This window comes from Nuphar pumila, chromosome 16 (assembly GCF_984573655.1).
Source record: "Nuphar pumila chromosome 16, dmNupPumi1.hap1.1, whole genome shotgun sequence".
Classification (NCBI taxonomy): domain Eukaryota; kingdom Viridiplantae; phylum Streptophyta; class Magnoliopsida; order Nymphaeales; family Nymphaeaceae; genus Nuphar; species Nuphar pumila.
The window spans coordinates 73265365-73277764 of NC_143264.1; positions in this window are offsets into that span (position 1 = coordinate 73265365).

Here is a 12400-nt window from a genome sequence, read left to right on the forward strand (position 1 = left end):
TAGGATGCTGAAGATAATCAGCGTAGAGGAGCTGATAGAGGCATGGATGGAGGGGCAGATCGAGACAATAAAGTGGATGATGCCTTGAATCTTGGCGAGGATTAGATTCATTTGTTTAATTTGTTTCACGTACTTGTAACTAATTAGAACTTGGCAAGGATTGTACTGTAACTTATAACTTGTGTTAAATTTGTTTCACCTGCTTTGTATATATATTTTTTATGTGTACTTTATCTTTTATACACAGGTTATATAAATTGTATAACGAAAATTTTTTTTTTGATATTTATATTTCAAAAAAAAAAAAATTGCGACGAATTAGCGACGGATATTATCCATCGCCAATTTAAATCGGTCGATATTTTATGATAGAATTTTATCTATCACTAATCCCTCGCACAATTGGTGACAGACATTAGTGACGGACATTAACGACGGATACATATTCATCGTTAAATTTTAGCGACGAAATACATTCTTTTGCAAAACCAAATCAGTTCTTATTTAGTGATGGATTAGCGACAGACATTATTCATCGCTAATTAGCGACGGATTGGCAGCAGATAAATTTTGTCATATTTTAGCGACCAGAATTATGTGACAGTCGATTTTTGTCACTAAACACATTAGCGACGTATTAGCGATAGATTAACGATGGATAGCGTCTGTCGCTAATCCATATTTTTCTTGTAGTGTTTATTTTGTGGTTATAGACTTACTAAAGTTAATGACTGAAATGCATGCTCACACTTACGGGTTCAAAAAATGAAACAAAGGAGATGAGGTGTGCACATATTATCCAGTTTAATATGGGACTTCATTACCATGATGAGGTGTGGTGTGACATCGCCCTCAAGGGTGTGTGTCATATCCTGTTAGGCCTCCCATGACAGTTTGATAAGAAGACATTACATCTTGGTGATAAGAATGCCTTACTTCTTTAGAATCAATGATAAGAACACCATACTCCTACCTCTAAAAGAGATTTTAGAATCTAGTATTCCTAAGTCAGGCAAGAAAACTGGGTTAAATGGCCTCTCTTACAAGGAGTTTATACCTCATGAGAATAATTCTTGCATAGCCATTGTGACTAAAGAGGTTTGCATCATTGTTCCTAATGTCCTTTCTATTGTGCAACCTGTTTGACAGCACATCCCACGCGTTGTGCAGGACAAAAAATACAAAAAAGTACACATTTTTTAACAAACGTGGGATGCACCAAACGCCCTCCTGCCACGTCCATTATTTAGTGTAATTTATGTTCCACGTACCCCTTGTTACAAAAATAACATGGACGGGGAACGTTTAAAAAAAAAGCATCGACGGGTGTGGTGTGGCCGTCGATGAGTCTCTCTCTCTCCCTTGTGTTTGGGGGAGAAGAAAAAGCGAGGACGATCTCTCTCTCTCTCTCCTCCTACATCTGTTGCGCCGCACACCCCTCTTTCGACAACCCCAACACCCCCCCGTGCCATCGTCCTCCCCAGCATTATCTTCATCACCGAGGACGATGAGGAGAGACCTGGCGCCTCCGGGCTTGATCCCGTCGTGGACTCGTGGATGGGGCTCAACGCTTCATGTGGATCCTGGTGTCTTTGTAGTTTGATGGTATCCATTAATTCTCTTTTCAGTTTTCTGATCCCTTTTTCATCTACTCCCCCTCTTGATTTCTTGGGTTCTACTTCTGCTTCTTGTTTCTTGGTCTTTGCCTTCATTGGATTTCTCATCGTGGGGTTGTTAAATTTCTAGGGGGTGAATTGGGCATGCTTTTGATTGAGTGGAAGGTTTATTCTTTTGCGAGTTTCAATGTGTGGCCCCTTTGTTGTTTTAAGTGGGGAGAGGACAAGAAAGTTATCGATTCATTTTTATGACCTATGTTTGTGTTTTTGTGATTTTGTTCGATAGCTTGATCAAATTTTGTGTTTTTAATTGTGTTCTCAAGAGTTTGAATAATTTCTTTTCTGTTGTTTATTGTTGCAGGATTGTTTTTGAGGTTGCAGGGATTTACTGATTTGAGTTATGGGAGGAGCGAAATTCTGGGAAATTTGTAACTTCTTTTGGTGTCTTTAATTCATTTTTTGGCATTGAGCTTGAAGGGAAAAGTGGGGTTCACTTTGTTTCATGTTGCAGTATGTATTTGGCTTTAGTTAATGCATGTTGGGAGGGGGGCTATTGTGACTGATTTGGATTGATGATTTTGGTTTGTAATTTATGCATTCTTGTAGCATTCATTCTGATGGATTCTTGTACGTTATATGTTAATGATGGTTGTAATGTGAACTCTGTACATATGAGTAATATGATTGATGGGCTCAATAGTTATTGAACATTACCTGAAATTCTGGATAGAGGCTCTTACAAGAGGAAAATTTTATGGTTGAGTCATTTTTCACTTCATTGAGGTATATATTTTTCATAGCTCTCAGGGGGAGTTGAAACTTGAAACTCTGAATGAATAGTACCATTGAAATGATTTTTTTTTTTGCTATTCATTTCTGTTTTTTTTTGCTTTGTTTGTGGAGTATCTCTTTTGTTCCTTGTTCTGCCTCTACTTTGTTTTGCCTACCTTAAATAAAGCTCCCATCCAAGAAAAGGAAAAAGAGAAAGAAAATTTTTAAAACAGTAGAACTGGAAGGGTTGTCTTGTGGAAAATGAAAGCTCTCGTTCAAGGTTGCTAATGCTCATATGTGTAGGCACTTTCTAGTCATGTTCTTCACTGTAACTCGACTATTGATTGTGCTCAAATTTATTGTAAGTCCTGTATGTGGAAGAACAAATTTTTCTCATTAGATGGTAGGGCCATACTGTGGTTCATTAGCGGAAATGTATGTTTTGGGAATGTGTGTATGTGCCTTTTGAATTTGTAAATGTTATATTTGAAAATCAAAGTTGTTACCATGTTGCTCCTTTGAAATGCTACATTTAAAAATCAAAGTTGTTACCATTATGCTTCTTTGACGCAACCTCCATTTTTCATGACTGTCTAAAAGGAAAAAAATCATGATTTTAGATATAATTTCTTAATTGGATCCTTATCCTGGCAAAAAACCATAATAAACTTGTTAAAACATGTAAAATTGTGGACGGTTCCGATCATACGATCTAAAACAAAGTAATTCGACCTATTATCTAAGACTGTCTAAGTTGTCTACACATCATCACCAAACAATGGACATTTGCAACATAGCATCTGGGTACGGTCCAAACAAACGTTGGACTTAGAACTGTTGTTACGGATCGAATAGAACCAATGTTCTATTTCATCTTTTTTGTTCATTTCGTCCAACCCTAGACAAGCCATTAAACATACCCTTAATTACTGAATTTCAGGACATTATGCCTGATGAATTGCATGATGGGTTACCTCCTATAAGATCAATCCAACATGCAATTGATCTGATCTCACGGTCTAGTCTCCCTAATTTGCCTATGAATCTAGCTGAGAATAATGAACCACAATGGCAAGTGGGAGAGCTCATGCACGAGTTTTATTCATAAGAGTGTAAGCTCATGTGCAGTGCTTGCATTGCTTACTCTAAAGAAGGATGAGAGTTTTTGTATGTGTGTTGATAGTTGAGCGATCAACAAAATAATTGTCAAATATCGATTTAAGATTCCTCGACTAGATGACATGCATGATCTACTAGCGGATTCAAAGGTTTTCTCAAAGATTTTGAAGAGTGGCTACCATCAAATTCGCATTCGTGAAGGAGATGCATGAAAAAAAGCTTTCAAAACTCGAGATAGCCTATATGAGTGGTTAGTGATGCATTTTGGTATGTTGAATACACCTAGTATATTAAAAAATGTTATGACTTAGGTGCTTCAGCCATTTTTTAGAAAAAATTGTAGTCATTTATTCTAATGACATATTGGTGTATAGCCCTAGTGAGTTTGTTCATGTTTCCCATCTTAAGCATGTCTTAGAGATTTTTCATAGAGGAAAGTTTTTTTGTGAATGCCAAGTAGCATTCCTTTTTTATATCCAATATAGTCTTTTTAGGTTTTGTTATATCATCTCAGGGTATCCAAGTAGACCCTTCAAAAGTCAAAGCAATAGTTGACTAGTCGGCCCTGCCAAATCTGACAAGGTGCATAATTTTCACAAATTGGTCACTTTTTATCGTAGGTTCATATTTTTGTATTATTACGGCACCCATCACAGAATGTCTTAAGGGTTCTAAGTTCTAGTGGAACCAAGTGGCTGAAAGGACAAAATGAGTCATGCTCTTATGCTAGCATTTCTTGATTTTTTTGCAAGTGTTTGAGGTTCAGTGTAATGCCTTGAATATAGATATTGGTGGTGTTCAGAATCATAACTAGCATCCTATAGCCTTTTTTAGTGAAAAGATATCGGATGCCAAAGTTTTATGCAGTGGTACAAACCCTTCAATATTAGCATCATTATCTTGTTTATAAAGAGTTTGTGTTGCATATTGATCATGTGACACTTTCTCAATAGTCAAAATAAGTTAAGTGTTAGACACACTAAGTGGGTCAGCTACCTATAGGAGTACACGTTCACCAGATGACATTAATTTAATACTCTTAATAAAGTAGCCGATACACTTAGCCAAAAAAAGAATAGTCTTTTGTTGTCCATGTTTGTTCAAGTCGTAGAATTTAAAGTGCGTAGGGAGTTATATCCTTCAGACTTATTTTAAGGACATTTGGGATAAGTGTGTCTCTAGCAAGTGCCCATCAGATTTTTTGTTCCATATTCATAATGGTTTCTTGTTTAGAGGGGGATCGTGTGTACAATCATGATAGGTCTTTCAGGTCATCTAAGTTAGGACAAGACATTATGCTCTTATGAGTGAGTGTTATTACTAGCCTAGAATGAGATGCAACATTGATAGGTTTGTTCGCGAAGGTCGTGTTTGTCAAGTTTCTAAGTGGCACAAGCAAAATGCATGTCTTTATACCCTTTAACTATTTCAAATTATCCTTAGAGAACAAATCTTAATGGATTTTGTGTCAGGGCGGCCTCATATGGCTTATAGTTTTGATTATATCTTGGTTGTTGGTCAATTCTCATGTAAACACATTACTATGCCTCACTTGTACTCTCTTATTATTTTAAGAATGTAGTGCATTATCATGGGATTTCTCATTCTATCACTTTTGATTGCATTGATCATTTTTTTAAGTCTCTTTGGTTATTGTTGAAAACCAAACTCTAATTTAGTAGTGTATACTAACTGTATATCACCCTCAAACTGATGGTCAAACAAAGGTGGTCAATTGCACTTTGAGAAATTTGTTAGGGAATCTGATTGGTAACAATATCAAAACTTGGGATTTAGTTTTGTCCAAAGTTCAGCTTGCTTATAATAGTGAATTGGTCCGTTGAAAAGTCACCTTTTCAGGCTGTTTATGGTTGTTCTCTTGTTCATGTGATTGATTTGACATTATTCTTCATGTTAAGGAACCCATGCCCACGGCCCAAGGTGTCATAGAGTATATGTAGAAAGTTCATCCCAAGTTATGAAAACTCTTGAGGAGAATTATGCCATGTATAAGTCTCGAGTTGTTAAGAGTCATCTTAATATCAATTTTGTTGAGGGGAATTTTGTTATGGTTTATGTGTGTTCCCTTGCGACTTACAGTGTACAGTTGCGCTAGAGTCTGTTTTGCTTTTGTTGAGTCTGATGTAAGCTGCCCGGTTCAAGTGAATCAATACCCCGAAGGGGCAGCCCGTATACTTGAACTGTAATAGCCTGCGGACAAAATTGTGAATGAATTAAATGCGTTGAGCTTTCTTTTGTTCACCCTCGTTGTGATTGCTTCTTGTGATTGCAATTTCTCTCCCTCTATTCTCTTTTGCTCTCTTGCACTCTGATTACAAGCTTCCGCGACCAGCAAGCAAGCTGACGAGTAGGCTTGCGGCGGTAAGGAAGGACCGTCGCGTCGCGCTGGCCCATTGAAGGAAATAGGCCCGTGACAAGTGGTACCAGAGCCCGTTCTCGTGCTGGGGAAGGGACTCCGGAGTCGGTGTCGACAGACACGCCGACAGGCTGCGATTTATGAGCAAGACATCGTGGCGCCTTATCAACACTTGCGCAATACCAGAGGCAAGGCAGTTGCCGAAGCTGAGGAGATGGGTTCACCTCGGGGCCAAGAAGAGTTGGCTGCAACTGTTAACAAGTTGGTGAAAGATGTGACTTCGCATGATGAAGCGATTTAACGCGCATGTGAATCATTCAATGGATTGAATGATGTGGTGGCGAGCCTGCAAGAGCAGGTGAACTTACTAATGGGGCAGGTCACTTCGTTGACGACTACAGTGACCGATCTTGAGTTGAGGAACCGTACGTTGCAGCGGACGGTGACCCTGAATGGCAGAAATGGTGAGAGACCATCAAGGATTGATGTACCTAGACCCGCAAAATTCAATGGTTCTCGCGACAGCAAGGCCATTGAGAACTTCTTGTTCCAAGTAGAAGACTACTTGGATATCCAAAATGTGACCCTCGAAGATCTGAGGATCAAGGCTGCAGCGGCCTTACTTGATGGTGATGCTATCGCTTGGTGGAGGCGGAAGCGCAATGACATGGAGAGGGGTCAATGTGTGATAGACACCTTTGACGACTTCAAAGTAGAGTTGCGCAACTACTTCATGCCAAGAAATGCGCAGAGACAGGCTTACCGGATGGTTCGTGAACTCAAATATACTGGTTCGTTGCAAGACTATGTCAGAACGTTCCAGAAGCTTATGCTGGAGATACCTAACATGCCAGAAGACGACATGCTCAACTGGCTCATTGTGGGACTTCAACCATGGGCACAGTCTGAAGTGGAAAGGAGCAACCCCCGTATTTTGGAAGATGCATATGTGACGGCTGAGCGCTTAGTTGATACTCAACGCAAACCTTTCACCCCATCAACCAAAGTTGGGAAGAAGCCTGACCACGAAGGCAAGAAGGATGAGCAGCGCAACGATAAAGGTGAGGCGTCGACACGCCATCAATCCGAAAAGAAACAGAACTACACAAAGCATAACAGCAGCAACAAGGGTGCGGTTGTGACATGTTGGTTCTGTGGTGATAGACCTATCGTCCGGCAATGCCCAAAGCGCCTTGTAAAGGACGACGGGCAAGCCAATGCTGCATAGGAAGAATGCAGCGATACTGAATGCAGTGACACTGAGACCATGCAACCAAGGATGGGCGTCATGCGATCGATTAATGCAGCTAGAAGTTGTGCAACTAAAAACATGCAGGTCAGTAAGGAACTCATGGACGCTGAAGTTATTATGAATGGAAAGTCTACTTCAGCAATGATAGACTCCGGGGCCACACACAACTTTGTCTCGCGGGAAGAGGCAGAGCGGTTGGGCTTGAAGCATGGCCAAAGCAGAGAACCATTAAAACGGTAAACTCTGAGGCCAAGCCCATCCTTGATGAAGCAAGGGATGTGGCTATTCAAGTGGGAAGTTGGGTCGGTAAAGCCAACTTCTCTGTGGTGCCCCTGGACGATTTCAAGATGATTTTGGGTATGGAGTTTCTGCGAAGCCAGAATGTTATGATGCTGCCAAAGTTTAACACGTTGACGATCATGGGGTCAGACCTGTCACACACAGTGCAGTGCCTTACGCAGAAAGACAAGTCTTCTGTGTTATCGGCAATGCAACTGAAGAAGGGTGTCAAGCATGGGGAGCAGACATTCTTAGTGGCAGTGCGCGCAGAGGAAGGGAAGGTCGAAGCAGCAGTGCCACCGACCCTAGCCCCACTGTTGGAGGAGTTTCGGGGGGTGATGCCACCGGAGTTGCCAAAGCGTCTTCCGCCAAGACGCGAGGTCGACCACAAGATTGAGTTGACCCCGGGAGCGAAGCCTCCTGCTATGGTTCCATACCGTATGGGGCCAGCTGAGCTGAAGGAACTGCGCAGCCAGTTAGATGAGATGTTGGACGCAGGCATTGTTCGTCCATCAAAAGCCCCATTTGGTGCCCCGGTCATTTTTCAGATGAAACATGATGGCTCTAAACGGTCATGTGTGGATTATCGGTCTTTGAACAAGGTCACGGTGAAGAACAAGTACTCATTGTCATTGATAGCAGACTTGTTCGATCAGCTAGGCAGTGCCCGTATCTTTTCCAAGCTAGATCTACGATCGGGTTACTGGCAGGTGAGGATTGCTGAAGAGGATGAGCCGAAAACAACTTGCGTCACTCGCTATGGTGCTTACGAATTTCTAGTAATGCCATTCGGGTTGACAAATGCTCCAGCCACTTTCACGACTTTAATGAACCAGATCTTCTACCCTTACTTAGACAAGTTTGTGGTAGTCTACCTGGATGATATCGTGATCTACAGCAGCAACATGGAGGAACATGTCGGGCACTTGCGAACAGTGTTTCAGGTGCTGAAGGATAATGACCTCTGTGTCAAACGAGAGAAGTGTCTCTTCGGGCAAGAGGAGATCAGCTTCCTTGGCCACGTTGTGGGGCGTGGTGTGCTGCGTATGGATGGGCAGAAGATAAGGGCCATCCAGGAATGGGTTCCGCCAAGCAAAGTGCCAGAATTGCGGTCATTCCTTGGTTTGGCAAACTATTATCGACGTTTCATCGAAGGTTATTCCCTCATTGTTGCGCTTCTCACGGATTTGTTAAAGAAGAATCGGGTATGGCTTTGGACAGGAGCGTGCCAAGATGCCTTCGACGGCTTGAAGAAAGCCTTAGTGAGGGAGCCAGTGCTGCGACTGCCTGATCATTCGAGACCCTTCGAAGTCCACACTGATGCCTCAGACTTTGCCATTGGCGGAGTTATTATGCAAGACGGTCATTCGATCGCATATGAGAGTCGCAAGCTGAAGGATGCAGAGAGGCGGTACACAGTGCACGAACGTGAGATGACCACCATTGTGTATTGCCTCAGGACCTGGCGGCACTACCTTTTGGGTGCCGAGTTCGTCGTCAAGACGGACAATGTGGCCACGAGCTATTTTCAGACGCAAAAGAAGTTGACGCCCAAGCAAGCTCGATGACAGATGTTTTTGGCTGAGTTCGACTTTGCCTTAGAGTACAAGGTTGGAAAAACCAATGTTGTGGCGGATGCCCTGAGCTGTAGGGCTGAATTAGCTGCTGCGCGCGCAGAGCCTTCTGAAGTGCATTTGGAGGGTGCATTGCTGAGCCGCATCCGCGAGGGTACCCAGCAGGATCCGACCGCACAACACCTTGTTTCTCTGGCGCAGGCAGGGAAGACTCGACGATTTTGGCTACAGGATGGCCTCCTTGTAACAAAAGGGGGACGCATCTTTGTACCACGGTGGGGAAGCCTTCCCCGAGAGCTACTCAAGGAGTGCCATGATACACTATGGGCCGGCCATCCTGGTCAGGAGCGGACCTTAGCACTCCTTGAGCGCGGCTACTATTGGCCGCAGATGAGAGACGATGTTGAGGGGTATGTGCGGACATGCCTCATCTGCCAGCAAGATAAGGGGACAAACCAGAAGGCTGTCGGTCTCCTTGAGCCTCTACCAATTCCAGAACGTCCTTAGGAAAGCATCTCTATGGACTTTATTGTTAGTCTGCCAAAGGTAGAGGGCCTCAGTTCTATTTTAGTCGTGGTGGATCATTTCTCAAAGTATGTCACCTTCATCTCAGCTTCTAAGGAATGCCCTGCAGAGTTGTTCGTAAAGCATGTGGTGAAGCACTGGGGCATACCAAAGAGCATTGTGAGCGATCGCGATGCTCGCTTCACGGGCAAGTTCTGGCGTGAAGTATTTCGGTTACTTGGCTCTGATTTGCTGTTTTCAACAAGCTTCCATCCGCAGACAGATGGGCAGACAGAGCGCATCAACGGGATACTGGAGCAGTACCTTAGGCACTTTGTTAGTGCCAATCAGAAAAATTGGGTGAAGCTCCTTGATGTGGCACAGTTTTGTTATAATCTGCAGAAGAGCGAATCTTCAGGCCACAGCCCGTTTGAGATAGCCACGGGGCAGCAGCCACTGACCCCGCACACTCTTGCCGCACAAGAAAAGGGAAGGTCATCCTTCGCCTATCAGTTTGTTCGCGACTGGCACGAGCAGAATGAGTTGGCGAAGGCATTCTTCCACAAAGCGGCGAAGAGAATGAAGAAGTGAGCGGACAAACACCGTCGGCCCGCAGGGTTTTAGGTTGGGGACCAAGTGTTGGTGAAGTTATATCCTGGTCGCACAGGCATCTTCTGCGGGCGGCACCGCGGACTACTTAGAAAGTATGAGGGACCCTTCACCATCACAAAGAAGGTGGGCAAGCTGGCATATAATCTGGAGTTGCCCCCAGACTTCAAGGTGCACCCGGTGTTCCACGTGTGCAACCTCAAACAGTTCCATCCAGATGATGGAGACCCGGAACGCAATGTGCCGCAACGCGCTCCCATCATGCAGAGGGCCCCGGCAGCACAACGGGCCGAGAAGCACCTCAGTCAGATCCTTCGCCACAAGGTCAACTACTTGGGGCAAGCGAAGAAATACTTGGTGCAGTGGGAGGAAACAGCGGAACCAACGTGGGAGCCTGCATTTCGAATGAACAGCCGCTACCCGGCTGAAGTCAGGGCTTACCACGAAACAGATGGCGCCGAGGACGGCGCATGATTTGAAGGGGGGAGCACGTTCCCTTGCGACTTACAGTGTACAGTTGCGCTAGAGTCTGTTTTGCTTTTGTTGAGTCTGATGTAAGCTGCCCGGTTCAGGTGAATCAATACCCCGAAGGGGCAGCCCGTATACTTGAACTGTAATAGCCTGCGGGCAAAATTGTGAATGAATTAAATGTGTTGAGTTTTCTTTTGTTCACCCTCGTTGTGATTGCTTCTTGTGGTTGCAATTTTTCTCCCTATATTCTCTCTTGCTCTCTTGCACTCTGATTACAAGCTTCCGCGACCGGCAAGCGAGCTGACGAGTAGGCTTGCGGCGGTAAGGAAGGACCGTCGCGCCGCGCTGGCCCATTGAAGGAAATAGGCCCGTGACAATGTGTCCTTAGTGTTTTTTTACACTTGTGGAAAGTGCTTAGAAAGATTTGGTTTTTTTTTTTTGTTAAAGCGTTTAGAGAATAATGCTTATGTCATTGAATTGCCAGATTCTGAAAAATGGGATAAGGGAAGTGTGCATGGTTTTCAGTTTGCCTTATAAAGGAGGAACCATGAACCATTATTAAAAAACTCTAAACCAAATGCCAGGGACAATCATAACGTTTTTTTTTATGACGATAAACCCTTATCAAGAACCAGGTCATTTAATGTGGCTCACTCTCCTGCGATTTAAACCGTGGAATCAGATCAGGTCATTCTGGAAATGAGCATAAGCCTCATGCTGAAATCGTCACTATCCCTTACACTTTTAGGATGAATGTCACGTGGCATTTAACGGAAGCATTAACAGCTGCTTTTTGTCAATTTTAAATAAAAAAAATTATTAAAATATGAAATGTACGGGTCCTCTTCCCTCTCTGCAAACTCTTTCCCTCTATACAAACTCTGTTTCTCCGACCCACCTCCCTCCTACTCCGGCAAGCCACCACCGCCCCTATCGTGCCCTGCTGGAGGATCCTTCTCCCTGCATTTCCTCTCTCACCGCTGAGAAACCACCATCCGTAGGTGAGGATCTTCTTCTCTAGTTCACGGTGGTGTAGCCAGCACTGCCGTCATCATCGTTCTCCTTTCTCCTCTCCGGATCGCGATGGCACAGCAGCACTGTTGTCGTCGTTCTTCTTCCCCTGTCCCTGCTGCAGGGGGGTTGGTGTTTGAGGGGCATGTGCTGGCCTTGGGGTGGCCTCCGCGTCCCTCATCACCGTGTCCATCTCTCCACCTCCTGCTTGCAGCATCGTTGGTGTCCTGTCACCGTCCAATGTCCCGTTGGTGAGGTCTTGGGAGTCGTGTGAATGTTGGTTCTCCTTTCCCCTGGTTCATTGTGTCGTTGGTGGTTCCCCCTTGCTCGACGCTCCATCCAGTGATTTCGGAGAGGTCTGTAGCCGATAAGCGTGCGTCTCTCTTCCCCGCTTGAGTGCCGGTTCATTTTATTCTGTAGAGAGTTTGCAGAGAGGTAGGGAGTTTGTAGAGAGGGAAGAAAAACCTGTACATTTTATTTTTTTAATATTTTTATTCAAAATTGATGGAAAAGCACCCGTTAACGCTTCTGTTAAATGCCACGTGGCGTTCATCAAAAAGTGTAAGGGACGGTTACGATTTTAGCATGAGCCTCCTGCTCAGCATCTGCTTCAGTAAACCTTGGGTGGGGTCACCTGACACCCAAGCTTTTGCTGAGCCCACTAGGTAAAGGCACCCACACACCTACAGTTAATCATTCTTTAATGGTTAAATGAACAAAAGCAAATACCAACCGGGGGCTTGGCTTGTCTGGTAGGAAGAGTGAGTTTCCGCAACCTTGTATTGGATCGTTGTAAGCTCAAATCCCAATGGTTTTG